We start from the raw sequence: 13,960 nt of genomic DNA, 5'->3' as shown, positions 1-13,960 counted from the left end.
GGGCATTATTATTATACTGTAATAAAATAACAATAATACGATACGTTACGTGCGGCATTTTTCAAAAAAACATATTTTACTATACTTGGTGGGCCCCTCATATATTTCAAAATAAATCAAATGCATTCGCGATTCGTATGTTAAACTTAAACCTAACTCATTATTACTAACTGCACCGCTCGCGCGTTGGCCTCACGTTTAATTTTCTAAACGTTTCGGAACGGAAACGCATTATTGTATTAAAGTTTACTATCATTATTCAAGTTGGTTATTATTATTATCACCGTGTCTTAATTAGAAAACTAATACTTCCGTGTATTAAACTATCGTAGAATATTATGCCGTCACAAACTCGCAATCTTTATAAGTCGATACGATATACAATAATAATATTCTGTATAAAGTCTCAACATCGGTAACGATAATATTTTGATGCGTACATATTGTATTGTATACGTCATGTGAATACTATTGTGTTATATTGTTATACGATGGTTTTCGTAAATCGTAACGTCATAATAATAATAACATTTTCATTGCTGAATGGTCGGTTTTTGCGCAGGTGGTATGAATTGTATTTGTGTGCAAAATGCCATATTATTCAAACATTTCAAACGTAATAATGTAAGAGTACCTATAACTTAATATTGTTCAACCTTCGCGTTAGAATAATGTATAATATAATATAGGTATAAAATATTATATTGTTGGGAGTCTAAACAACGTTTTATAACTTTATAATAACACTGCACTGGGGCAAAAATGCTATCGTCACTATAGTCACTACCTATGCATACGTATATAGTCAGAATGCATATTGTTGTCGTACCCGTGTATGCCGTATCGATATAATTTAGGTCCGATGACCGATATTAAAAATATTTTATCGCCCGTGTTTGTGCAGCGTATAATAATATAATAAACATTAATATACCGTGACGCCCGTCGTCGTCGCGAAAGCGTTCACATATTATAAATTTATATAATATAAATATATATATATTATAGACACGATATAATAAACTATCGTAAACATTTTTTTTTAATTATTTATTACTCTTTTTTTTTTAACACAAGTCCTTTTGATTTTTTCCCTTCCGTTTAGTATATTAATATGTTTTTTCGTGTTGTGTTTTGTTTCCTTTGTGTGCGTGGATATTTAGCGAACACATTCTATTGTATGCCGGCATCCCCCCATTTATACTTATATAGTTATATGTTTATACCTATAGGCTATATTATGTTATTATGATATTATGTTGTTTGGTCATGAGTGTGTGTACGCATATATAGTGTGTATACGTACAGGTACACGTATGCCAAATATATATGTATATATGTATTTAGGTCCCATGATTTATTGAAATGGATTTCGTTTACCACCAGTGTGTGTTTAATGTGTATATGCGACAAAAGGGTGACGGGGCAAAAAAGTTGTCTCGGAGTAGTCTACGCGACGTTTGATATTATAAAACATCGGTCCACGTGTCGCGCGTATAATACTCGTACAATCGTACATAATATGTCATATTATATCATACAATATACGCCCATTTTTATATAAATATACAGTTTACGGACTACGGATCGTTTCCGACGATGACGAATATTTCAATTGGAAACGCGCGTCTGTAGCATATATTATATAATATAGGTGCTACACGATTTAATATAATAATATTTCGTCGCTTTTTTATTTATTTAATAGGTTTTTTTTCTCAAATGTTAACTGCTAATAAGGGTGTTAAGGCGTCATTACGTTATATTATTACAAGTCCTTAGGCTGTTATTATCTTGCAGGATCGGCCATATTATATCTACTGCTGCAGCAGTGATGATTGACTTTCCTATTGCAAAGACATCTGCAACTTTTCAAAATATATAATAATATTATCAATGTTGTCACTCGGGGACGGGTTTGCGGATGTTTTGGGCAGGATGGAGAGGAGGTGTGCTTATAAAACGATAATGAACGCACCACATATGACCGGATGTCGATTTGAAGAGTAGTTGTACAAGTTTTGCGTACTTATATATATATATATATATATATATTATTATTCTAACAATTTATTTTATAGTTTATACGCATATAATAATATTATGATATACAATCCGACCGGATAGTTTATAGAGGATAATCTCGAGTGTATTATTTAGCATTATTACTATTCATTATTTAGTATTATTATATTATCATGCTCGAATCCAATTTCTGTGCTTGTTGATATATTATTCTATATCACGAACGAAAATATATTTCAAATAATATAATATTTATCGTCTTGCCGTTTTCCAGTAGTATTGATACAATTAGCATTAATAATATATATATATATATATATATATATATTATGTATAGTAACTTTGCAAACTATAATACTGTAATTTTGAATGAAATATTCTTATACTTGGCATAAATACCTATGTGATTACTTCAGTGGGAAAAATAATCATTATTGTCAATTAAATAATATTATGTGACAACTTCTTATGCGTACGTAAAACTGTTGTATTTACCGTAATATATATACGTCATACATTTTTATTTTTCCAATAAAAGCTTCAACATCACAGGTTATTAGCCTAGAGTATTAAGATATAAATGAGTAGATATAAAAAGAAAAAAAATTCAGTTAATGGTGATTTTTTATGATATAGGTATTAGATTCATACAATATTAGAACTTTTTTATATAAGCTGTGTTTTGGTTAATAGTTTGATAATTTTGGCGACGTTGTTTTCGTTGAACGCTTTTTCCATGTTCGGTAGTATAGAGAGATTGGAACGTATGTTTTGGTATTTCCTGCATTCTTGAATTATGTGTTGGACGGAGAGTTCAGTTTGATATTTTTCGTATATGGGCGGAAGTATGCCTAAACACAATATTCTTCATAAGAATTAAAAATATTCAACAAACCGTTGTATAACCTTTTTTAGTGGCTACCACGATACTATTTATGATGGTTTACGTTTCTTTGATTTTCACAAATTCCCGCCTAGCCTCCTTCGTTTGAATGTCTACCCCTTCCACTGAAACCAAAATCATAATATTATATGTATTAACTATTTAAACTGGTCCATTGCAAAATCAAACTTCATCGTGCAGTATATTATAGTGCCAAGGGAATTCGTGTCGATTCTGATTGTGGCCATTGGGGTTCCAACTGCCAGCACATCGTGTAATTATTATGTCTTTTGATTTCTAGACCAAGTACCAGTAGGTATTGTGAAAAATAAGTTTTCATATTCTTAAAATTAATTACGAACGCATATGAGTTTGTTAACTTTTTTTCTAGGCTGAGAACGAAAAACGTTATCATTTTATATGATAAGTCTTAAATAGTCTTAAGATAAACACATAAAAGGAATATACACATTAAAAGAAATGAATAATATCAATTATTTTTCTACATATAAATTAAGAAGGTCTGCGGATATAGATAGTTTTAAAAATGAATACCCGATAACTGGAAGCAGTTAAACAAACCCCATGCAGTAGAGATCAAAAAACAATCTAGGGTATGTGGGCGTTTGTTTGAGGCTGTTGTACAAGAATATTCCAAGCGGATAATTTAGTACATAAAATAAGTGATAATTTTAATAATAATCGTAATATATAAATAATAATCGTTGTTATAAAATTTAAAAAATAATCGTGTAATGTGTAATTATTGTGCGGGTCAGGGGTGAGTAATAAAAAAACACAATAAAACATAATGATTATGACTATATTTTATGTTTAGGGCCAGTGCCAATAATAAAATAAAATATTATAATATTTTATGTTAGGTAACCAGTTGTTGGTATCGCGGGATTAATCCCTATAATAAAACGGGACTTAACAGTCGATGGGAAATTCTAAGAACTGAGCGGCTTACACACATTTTAACGTTTTACGTTTATTTACTTCTCCCACATACCTACAGAGCGAACAGATAACATCTATATTCCATAATAATATATAATGAATTGCCTATAGACCTACCCCTTATAAAAGACTCGGCTCCAACTATACGGCCATAAGATATTTTCGAGACAACATGCGTACTGTATGTATGAAATGGGTGAAATGTTAATGACTGTTCGAACAATGTGTGTAAACTGCAAAGTAACTCGAATATAATTTATATATATATAAACGTATATGTATATTATGTATAATGTATTATACGGTTCGAGATGACGAGATATAATCTGGTGGAGACGTTTATTATTTTTATAACCGACGTGACAAAGGTTTAAAAAATAAGACATAAAAACTGTAAAGTTATTAACGTTTAAGTATACATTATTATTATTATTATAATCCTCGGCCAGCAACAATGTTATCTCCTTGTCCGATATATATATATATATAATATATATTATATACTATTACATTATATTATTCTCGGCAGATATTATTTTATAGGTACCTGATGTATATATACGGTCTACCTCGGCTACTATGATTCTAGACCACAATTACGCGCATAAAATGTGAGGGAATCATTTTACTCGTTCCCAAAGTAGGTTAGGTATTATATTATATTATTAAAGTCCATTTTAATGTATAAACAAAACGGTAGTGAATATATGGTTTGACGTTTTTTTATCGCGGCTTTATAATAATATTGTAACAATGCGATTTGGCCAATAGTCGTGGATATAATAATATTATGTATGTGGTGCAATATGGAATAGAGTAGAGAAAAAATGGTGTTACTGTTATTTTTTGCCAACACGAAGAATGGCGGTGGATGGATATAGATCCACTTCCGCCAGTACTTATATAGACATTAATAATATAATATTATTACTTCGGACACGGATACAATGTAGACGGTCGGTTCTCTTTTTCAAAATAATCAATCAAACAATAATAATTAAACCACACCGCCTTCTTCGTGTATTTATATAATATATATATATATCCTATATTCTTCTACCTTAAATGTACATATTATATTTATATACGTATGTATAATAGCTGTGTATATATAAAATGTGTAATTTATCAGAGTTTTTTCACTTGTGCCCCCGGTTTAACCTTAACGCAATAGCATAGGTAATAGTAAAATAATAATAATAAAAAAACTCTATCGGATTTAATTTTCAAAAGTTTAACGCGCGGGACACAAAAACGACGGATGCCTGTATTAAATATACATGCGGAGAACGGAGGAAAAAAAAATATTCCAAAACAAATAAACGAAAAAAATTTAAAAAAAAAACGAAAACGTTCGCGCGGACAATTCGTTTCGGTGTACAGTTTTTAATATTCCCTTCGGGAGACGGCGGCGCGAAAGGAGGAAGAGGATAATAATATTATTATTATTATATATATAATCGAAAACGCGATGGAAGTGAAAAAAAAAATGTATAATAATAATAATTGACCGGGACGAGGCGACCGAGTTTTTTATTCCGTCGGACCCGCATCCGAGAGACCGCGCAACGGAGAGGGAGCGATAGCGGCGCGCGGACGGAGGGACGGAGACGGCGAGAGAGAACTCGTCGCTGCTGCCGGTCGGTCGGTCGGTCGGTCGGCCGTCGGTGTTCCCTGCCTGCCGTAACACCGCGGCCGCGGCGGCTGCGGCAGCTGTCCCGCGACGCGCGTGGTCGGAGGGCGGTTCGGGGCAGCTGATCCGGCCAAAAACGTCGGCGGCATTACGACGTATGCGCGTGTATGCGTGCGTGCCCGTTTGCGCCCGCGCGCCCGCGTGTGTGTGTGTGTGTGCTTGTGTGCGGTGTGCGGTCCGCGACCGGGGCAAAAGGGCGTGCGCGGTCGAGGGGGGAAACGGACGTGTGATACGTGTAATTTACGTGCGTCGTTATCCTCTATACCATATATATATATATATATACATTATACACATTATATATTTTATATAAGTATATATATATATACACACGTCCGTACTTATATATCATATAATATACGAGTGTGTGCGTGCGTATATATATATATATATCAACGCGTTTTACCCGCACCACACTCCCTGCCAACCACAGTCGCTGACGACGACGGCGACGGTTTTTTTTCTCTCTACTGCCGCACACCACACCACACATACATATACACTCACACACATTCTGACTGGTGTGGTGGCGTCCCCGACGGCGGGTCGGTGCTGCATGTGTGTCGGGGTTGGGGGGCGAAGAGGGGAGGAGGCTACGCGCTAGTGCGACGGAGACCGAACGATAGATAAAGGCGTGCACGTACGTCGTCGGTGGAGGAAGTGAACTACGACGACGACGACGACGACGACTACGACGACGACGACGACTATACCTATATATATGCAGTACACACAATATACGTATAGTGCGGTGACGACGACGCGACGCGCGTGAGAGATAGACCGAGGGATGACGGTGCGTGAGGGGCAGCGTGGTGGGGGAGGGGTGAGTGAGAGAGATGAAAAGATAAAAACCAATTCCGGCGGAACGCGGCGTCGGCGTGAAAGGTGTGTGTGCGGCGGCCGCGGTGTCAGTGGCAGTGCGGAGAATTCGCGCGCGGGGCGAGGGGATCGTCGACGGCGGTGCGGTGCTGCTCGCACCGCGTGACATTTAATTGCGCGTCGCGCCCGGCCCGCGGCGACGACGATGGCGGTGGGTAAAATCCATCCAGCCGTCGGCGGGACACATGTCGATAAAACGTCGTCCACCGCCGCCGCCGTCGACGTCGTCGTCGTTGCCGTTACTGCTGCCGTCGCCGCGTGGGCAACGCCCACCGGGCCCAAATGGCTTTGGGTCGTAAAACGCATTGTGCGCGATTTTTTCCCTCGTTTTTTCGTTTCTTTTTTTTTTTTATACTCGTCGAGTTTCCCCTCTTTGTGCGCGCCGCAGCGTATGTGCCAGCGGCGGCGGTGGCCGGAGCGGCGCGGCGGTGACGGGTTTCGAGGGGGCGGGGGTGATGCGAAGGCGGTGCGGTGACGGTGGCGAACGAAGATAATAACGCAGCAGCGGCGGCGGTGGTGAGAGGGCCCCGCGAGGATTTTAGTCGCCTCAGCTGAAAATCCTCAACGCTCGGGTTTTTGGCTTCTTTTCCTTCGGGTTTTTTTCCCATCCGTTTCTTCTCACGGGACCACCGACCGACCACGCGGTCGACTGCAGCAGCGAGCACGACCAAAAATATAACGATTTGACCGGAAATCGATTTCAATCTTTCTTCCTCTTCCTCCACGCGCTCGCTGGAAATTCGGATCTTCGGGAAAAATAAACCATAATAATATCATGATATATCGATTCGCCGGTCCCCGGACTAGTCACAGCCGCCAGTGGCCGTCGGCGTCGGCAGTATCTCGAAATCGCAGAGGACGCATAACTTATACCCAATGATATGTGCATTAACTTACTAGATAGTCGATTACGTGTAGTGTGTACAACAACGTAAATAATTATTATGATGTCTATATAGCGCCATTTGTCACTCGACCAACGTTTACAATTTCTTATGATTTTTACACGGTGCCCCCAATCACAGATGAATATTTTCATTACGATGACCTGAGATTATAAATTTACCGGCAACGAAAGCATATACTAATAAAATATTATGGATATTTAAAGAAAAACAATTTGAGCATTAAAATTACTCGTTACAATTCTAGTAACTGATTGTATCTGATGTCTTTGGTACGTACTTTTTTGTATATTATCAAAATGATTCTGTAGTCTATGATTTAAATACAAGTGCATGGGTAGTTGCGTAGACTGCATGAATATTAGTTAATGAAGGATTTTGTATTAAATATCTGTGCTTATACCGCATATACCTAAATTTCTGCAAGTCCGGTCGAATGCGGTGCATGATAATGAGCATACGTTACGATTTCGGGTTTTCATCAATATTGACACAACTCGTAGTTTCCCGATTCCATAAATATATGACATATGTATATTAATATATTGTAACGTTACGTTATCGTTTACATAGTTTTCGCATTCGTTTGCTTTGAAAACAATCGAACGAAAATATGATGGGGAAACTGCTCGGCTTGGATGACATAACGCGGACGTTTAAAATTTATTGTAATTTCTTTTGTTTTCATTGCTCGCAAAAACAATACAAAATAATACACTTTCCAAGTATTTTCAGACCGCCTCGATAAACGTTATACAGACGAGCGATATTAGCCTCCTCTATTTGATGTAAAAATACAATAAAATTCAAAAGGAATTGAATACGTTATATAGGTACGTTTCGAAAACGTCATTCGTATCACCGCGGCGGTCGTTGGAAGATTCTAATGTGCTGCGTTGTTTAGATTCCCGATGACGGAGGGGCCGATATTATAATCATCATTATTAGCAACTGGAACTGAAAATAATATTCCTAGTGTTTCCACAATGTTTGACCTTCCTGTTTATAATATATTTCTAACACGATCACGTTATTTTGCCGATTCGAAAATTCTCAGTTATTTTTAAAAAAAGAACAACACTGTATTATAATAATAATAATAATCACAATTTACAACATTATTTTTCACGCAACGATTTCGTCTCGGTTCGTTCTGTGAGAACAAAAACAACATAATATAATTATACGACGACGAGCATGCGTGTGTATATATGTATACGCACGTGTGTGCACATATATATGTGCCTTTTTTAATGAAACTTAGCAGAAAGATGCGACCGCGCGTCGCCGTTACTGGAAGTAATCGACGCGGATCGTTTTTCGATCTTATGGTATCCGATTGCAATTTCTCCCCTTTCCCGTGACTGCAGACAAAAACCGTACCTACTGGCTGGCGTTGTATTTTAATAAAGACGGACGAGCTAATCAATATCGTCGGCAATTGCGTAAATAATACTTGCGAAAAAAAAAACAAGAATATATTGACAGGAGAAACGTGTGTCATACTCATATTTCTGCGCAGGCCGAAAAGTGTGAAAAACATATTTAATAATGTATAATATTATAAGCATAAAATAAAATAAAATAAAATAAAATATTAAACAAACTCGCGTTTTCAGATTACAGTAGCGGTCTGTTTTTTTTCAGCACGACTGCACGAGTATTATTGCTTATCGGTAACTATAGGTTTAATATTATTATTTTGTATTCACGTTACCGCGTGTCTGTCAGAAACGCGTTAAATTGACTTTTATTAAAAACTTTGATAAAATACGTATATAATAATATTAATAACACAGGCAAAACGTTGATGATAGATATAAATTAGTACATACTACATACCTATATATATTATCGGTGAGTGATGTATTGCTAAAAATACTCGTGGGTGTATACGCCTTTTTCACGTATGTGGGTGTTTTATCCTTAAATAAAATTTTCTCGCTTACCTAAAATAATTATTTTCTTACACCCCCTACCTATTATGACTAGTTAGATACAAGTACTTACATTTTTGAAGATTGTTTTTTGCCGATATTTATTCTATTAAAGTACTTATTTTTGAAAACAGAAATCATGAAAACCCGATAATGAAAACTACCTACCGTGAAAGCAAATGAGCCACACATTGATGACACATTATATTTTTGTAAACTTCAATTCAGAAAAATTACAAAATGTATTATACCCATAAGTGGTAAAACTGTATAAGGTAGATAAAAGGTCTTTGGTTCTAATAATATTTTTTGATAATCACTTTGAAAATTACAAATAATTACTCAGCATATTATTTGGTTTTCGCCACTTAAAATAATTATTTTAGTAGATATACTGTATACATCCCACGTATCATTTGGAGAGTACTTATACGTAGTCACTATAGTGTCTATAGTATTGTCTATGATACTCTATTAGTCTTTATAGGTAGTCTATATACACTCACCCTAACTGGAAAACCCCACCTGTCCAATCGTGTATGGTAGGTACTATGGTGTAATGGTGTATCGTTTTACGTATTTTTCATTAACGTTATAAAATTATATTCTGCAAATTCTGCATAGTACAAAAAATATTAAGTTCATTATGAGTCACAATATGGTTAAAACTATTAACATTGTTAACAACAATATACTAGCACAATGGTTATTAACTCTGGAATAAATACTGCTATAAATTATATATTTTAAAATAAAAATCAGAAATTGTTTTCAAAGTTTGAAAGATATACCATATACCTACCACCCATCCACCTACTGGAAAATCTTGAGGTTCTTTATAATTCCAAACAAGTTTTATAAAATTTAAAAGTTTAAGAATAATTTTTTGTTGTTCAACATAAATTTAAACAATTATAATAGTACACCTATTTTTTAATAATTTTATAATAATGGCTTAAAATGTAATTTTCTATTTATCCGCCTATATCGTTTTACAAACCCATTCATCGATACTATTTTTATTCGACTTTTACATGGTGTAACAAAATGTATACTTGTATCGAATTTCCGAAATTATTTTAGTATTATACTATTATTGTGTATGATCCAGTAAATCAGTTGCCGATCGATGGCAATAATGTATATAATATATTGTATATAGTCTTATATATAATATTTAAACATTCATGTATTCATTTTAGATTCTGATTGATGAATGTGTTGGTCTTAAAATGACGTGTTTTTATTTTTATTTCGATGTTACGTAATTCAAATATATACTTGTTGTGTTATGTAATTCATAATGTCTGAAATTTTCTTAATAATCGAGAAAAACTACAAAAAAACAATTACGGGAAAACGGGAATATTTACGCAATATTTTTAACAAAATTGATTTTGTAATTTTGTTGTAATCCAAACACCGTAGATACTTGAAATTCTCACCAAATATTTTTGTATTAAACATTATATATAATATTATAACTTTCAGTTTCGAGTTATTTATAGACATTTAACATTTTGTATAAGTGCGGATAAAAATGCCCACTCAATATTCTTGAAAATTGTTTTCATAGTTCCTCAAAAAACTTTCTTATGGCAACTTAAAAATATCTAAAATAGATGGACACAAACAAATTACGACATTTCAAATTAGAATTTTTACGAAATTGGAAACATTTAACGATTTTAATATGGATTTGAAACATTTTGATCCTATGTACAATATTGATCACAATATATAATATATTTTAATATACAAAATAAAAATATTAAAAAGCGTTTAGATTCATTTTAAGCTATTATTATAGAGCTTATACCAAGATCCCTCAACATAGTTATATGCAGTACATCGGTATCGATGTTAAATATCAGCTATAATAACAGTAATATTATTATGATAAAATATTATAATAAATATTAATAATTAATAAAAATATAATGTGTTTTGGATGTTTTTGGAAAAAATATAGTTTAACATACCGGCAACCATATTACTCGAAAAAAATGAATTACCGGTAGTAATATAAATAAATTATTAAATGTACTTACTCTCCTTAGAAACAGGTAGATGCGACACACTGTTTCTTCTCAGCCGTTTTTCGTAGTAGGTACCTAAACACAATGTTTTATTATTTATATATATATAATATATATTTAGATAATTAACAGACCTATACTCAATAGCGAGCTACTCTCGAACCTACTATACAGCAGAGCGCGTTCCCTGTTTTTTGGTTTTGAAGTTTCAGTTTCATGTAGAAAAGGCTTAAACGTTCAGGAACAAAAGTTGCAGGGAGTTGCATGGTACAAAACAAAATGTACAAACAAAATTAATATCGTCTCTGCTATTGAATAAAAAAATGGGTTTGGTACTTGGTTGATATACCAGGAAGTAAATAAGGTGTGGCAAAAAAACCAGTGTTAGCTTAATAATTGTTTATTTTCATTTCATTATAACTTGAGTTCGAAATCCGATGTAGGGTATGTGCATTTCAAATATCGTAAATATTATTCTTACGCGAATTCAGTGTACCTAATGCAGCTCGCACATTTATACGCTGCTCGCCGTGCGGTTTATTACGATTTAACAAAAACCGTAATTCGATTCCCACAACAATTCGTGTAGGGTACCTACCGAATGATGTTATTGTGCTGTTGTCGACGTGCCCGTTAATCGACACCGAAGGTATTTTCGACTTTAGGACGCCATAGCATGTGTGACACTTACCGCGAACGTCACTCTCGCAAAAGCGTCCTTATCGACGGTTTTAAATGCACGATGTATGCCTTTATATACGACGACAATGTGCGTGTGCACTCGCAATTGTGCAAAATTCTGTCCTATTCAATAGTCCCTGTCGACGTGGAGTATGTGTTATGTTCACTGTCACTTCGAAGTCTTTGTCTCGTATCAATATTATCGTTTGTCACACGTGTCGGGTTAACTCCAACACGCAGTTCTATTGCAGTGTTAACCAAAAATATTGTTCGTACATTTAGGGACCGGATTTCTAATGAAAAGTGTATTATTTTTTGGGTGCTCTGAGAAAAAATGCATTCCGAGCACATAATTCGTATCATGTAATATAGATACTTCAAAGTTGTAAATATTATTTTGATTTTTTTTGTAATTTTCAGGTGACTTAATTAATTTTTAGAGCATAAACATATAAATATTAAATATATTATATAGTCCGAGCTTTTAGTGTAAATTATAAAATTCAAAATATTATATCAAGAATATTGTTTTCATAATATTTGCTTCGATATAGTTGTTAGGTATTTTGTATTGATGTATAGATGAAAGCAGTAACGTATCTATCTATCTCCAATGATTATCGGAAGTGGTGTCTTACCGGGACTAAAAAAATAATAACCAATCAGTTGGAGATACTTCGCGATCGCATTTATTTCCAGTATACTATTTATTTATTGTGCGTGCCTTACAAGTTTGATATTTAGTTTTGTATTATTGTTAGTTACAAATGTGTTAATAATATCAAAAGTTGAACCGTCGTTTTCCAATTGGTTGATTAAGTGCGCATTTGCGTGCGCCAATAAAATAAAATGTTGATCATTTTTAAAGTGCGTATTTTTGTGTTGGAAAGGCATTTATTTTTTATCTAAAACATTTTATGGTTGTTTTTAATTAATAATAATCATCAGAATTGTTACAAAAGGACCTACCTCCTACTCACTACCTCCTTACAATTACTTACCTGAGTATTAGGTTATGGGTTTATCTCAAAAAATGATATTCACGGCGAATCTGTCTATACGATGACATATTATTATTACTACTGATCAGATCATTTTATATAGATTTGTACAAATAGTGTGCATTTGACGTTGAGCGTCGCGTCGCGTTTGACACGAAATTCGATTCATTACTATAATACTATTATTGATCATGTTGTTTTTAAAATTATCCGTCATAAGTCATATCGAATTCAAAATTATTATAAGAGGTGTTTTAGGAGTTAGTACATTGTCAAGGGGGTCTATTCTCGCTTATATCAACTTGTTAAACGCAACCATTTTATTAATAATTTGTCTTCCCGCGTTTTGACTTATTATACACGTTGTCAAGAGCAAGACAAATTGGTTTTCATTCATCCATTTCCTCGCAGTATATAAACACGGCTCCACCGCGGTATTTAATTCATTTTAATGTAATTCCACGCTTTCGGGTACAGTATAATACATTTAAGTATTATTTTTTTTACTTCATCCTTTTTACGTCCTCACTTAATTATTTGATAATAAACTTATAATTAATCTTGTTTTCGCGAGAAACGTTTATTATTTTTTTAGTTTTAAAATCGGACAACCGTCGTATATACAAAATGTTTTCATATATTTGCACATTTTTGTTTACTCTCGGAAATATAATACCACTTGCAATATAATAATACACGTACGTTAATTGTTTTAATTGTGTACCTCATAATTTTCACTTTGGTCGGCGTACAAAAATAAAAGACATTGTAACAGCATTTCTGAATTTAATATTTTTGGTTTTTTTTTTTATAATTTAAAAAGTATATTAATTATACCTACTAGAGTTTCTAGACTCTGATCAATTATTTATAATAATTAATAGCATTACACAAATAGTAGGTATCTATACCTACTTTGAAAAAAAACATAAGTTTTGGTGGTTTTATTGC

General features: G+C 34.1%; 1 long non-coding RNA gene across 1 annotated transcript; it reads right to left on the bottom strand.

The window, feature by feature from the left end:
• Nucleotides 1-2,490: 2,490 nt before the first annotated feature.
• On the bottom strand, nt 2,491-12,424 carry LOC107884632. The gene is made up of 4 exons (XR_001680051.2): nt 11,462-12,424; nt 11,340-11,402; nt 2,932-3,033; nt 2,491-2,876 (listed from the first exon to the last, which is right to left on the bottom strand). It is a non-coding gene; the product is annotated as an uncharacterized LOC107884632 (long non-coding RNA).
• Nucleotides 12,425-13,960: the final 1,536 nt, after the last annotated feature.

Source organism: Acyrthosiphon pisum, chromosome X, assembly GCF_005508785.2.
Source record: "Acyrthosiphon pisum isolate AL4f chromosome X, pea_aphid_22Mar2018_4r6ur, whole genome shotgun sequence".
Classification (NCBI taxonomy): domain Eukaryota; kingdom Metazoa; phylum Arthropoda; class Insecta; order Hemiptera; family Aphididae; genus Acyrthosiphon; species Acyrthosiphon pisum.
This window is presented reverse-complemented; position numbering and strand designations above follow the sequence as displayed.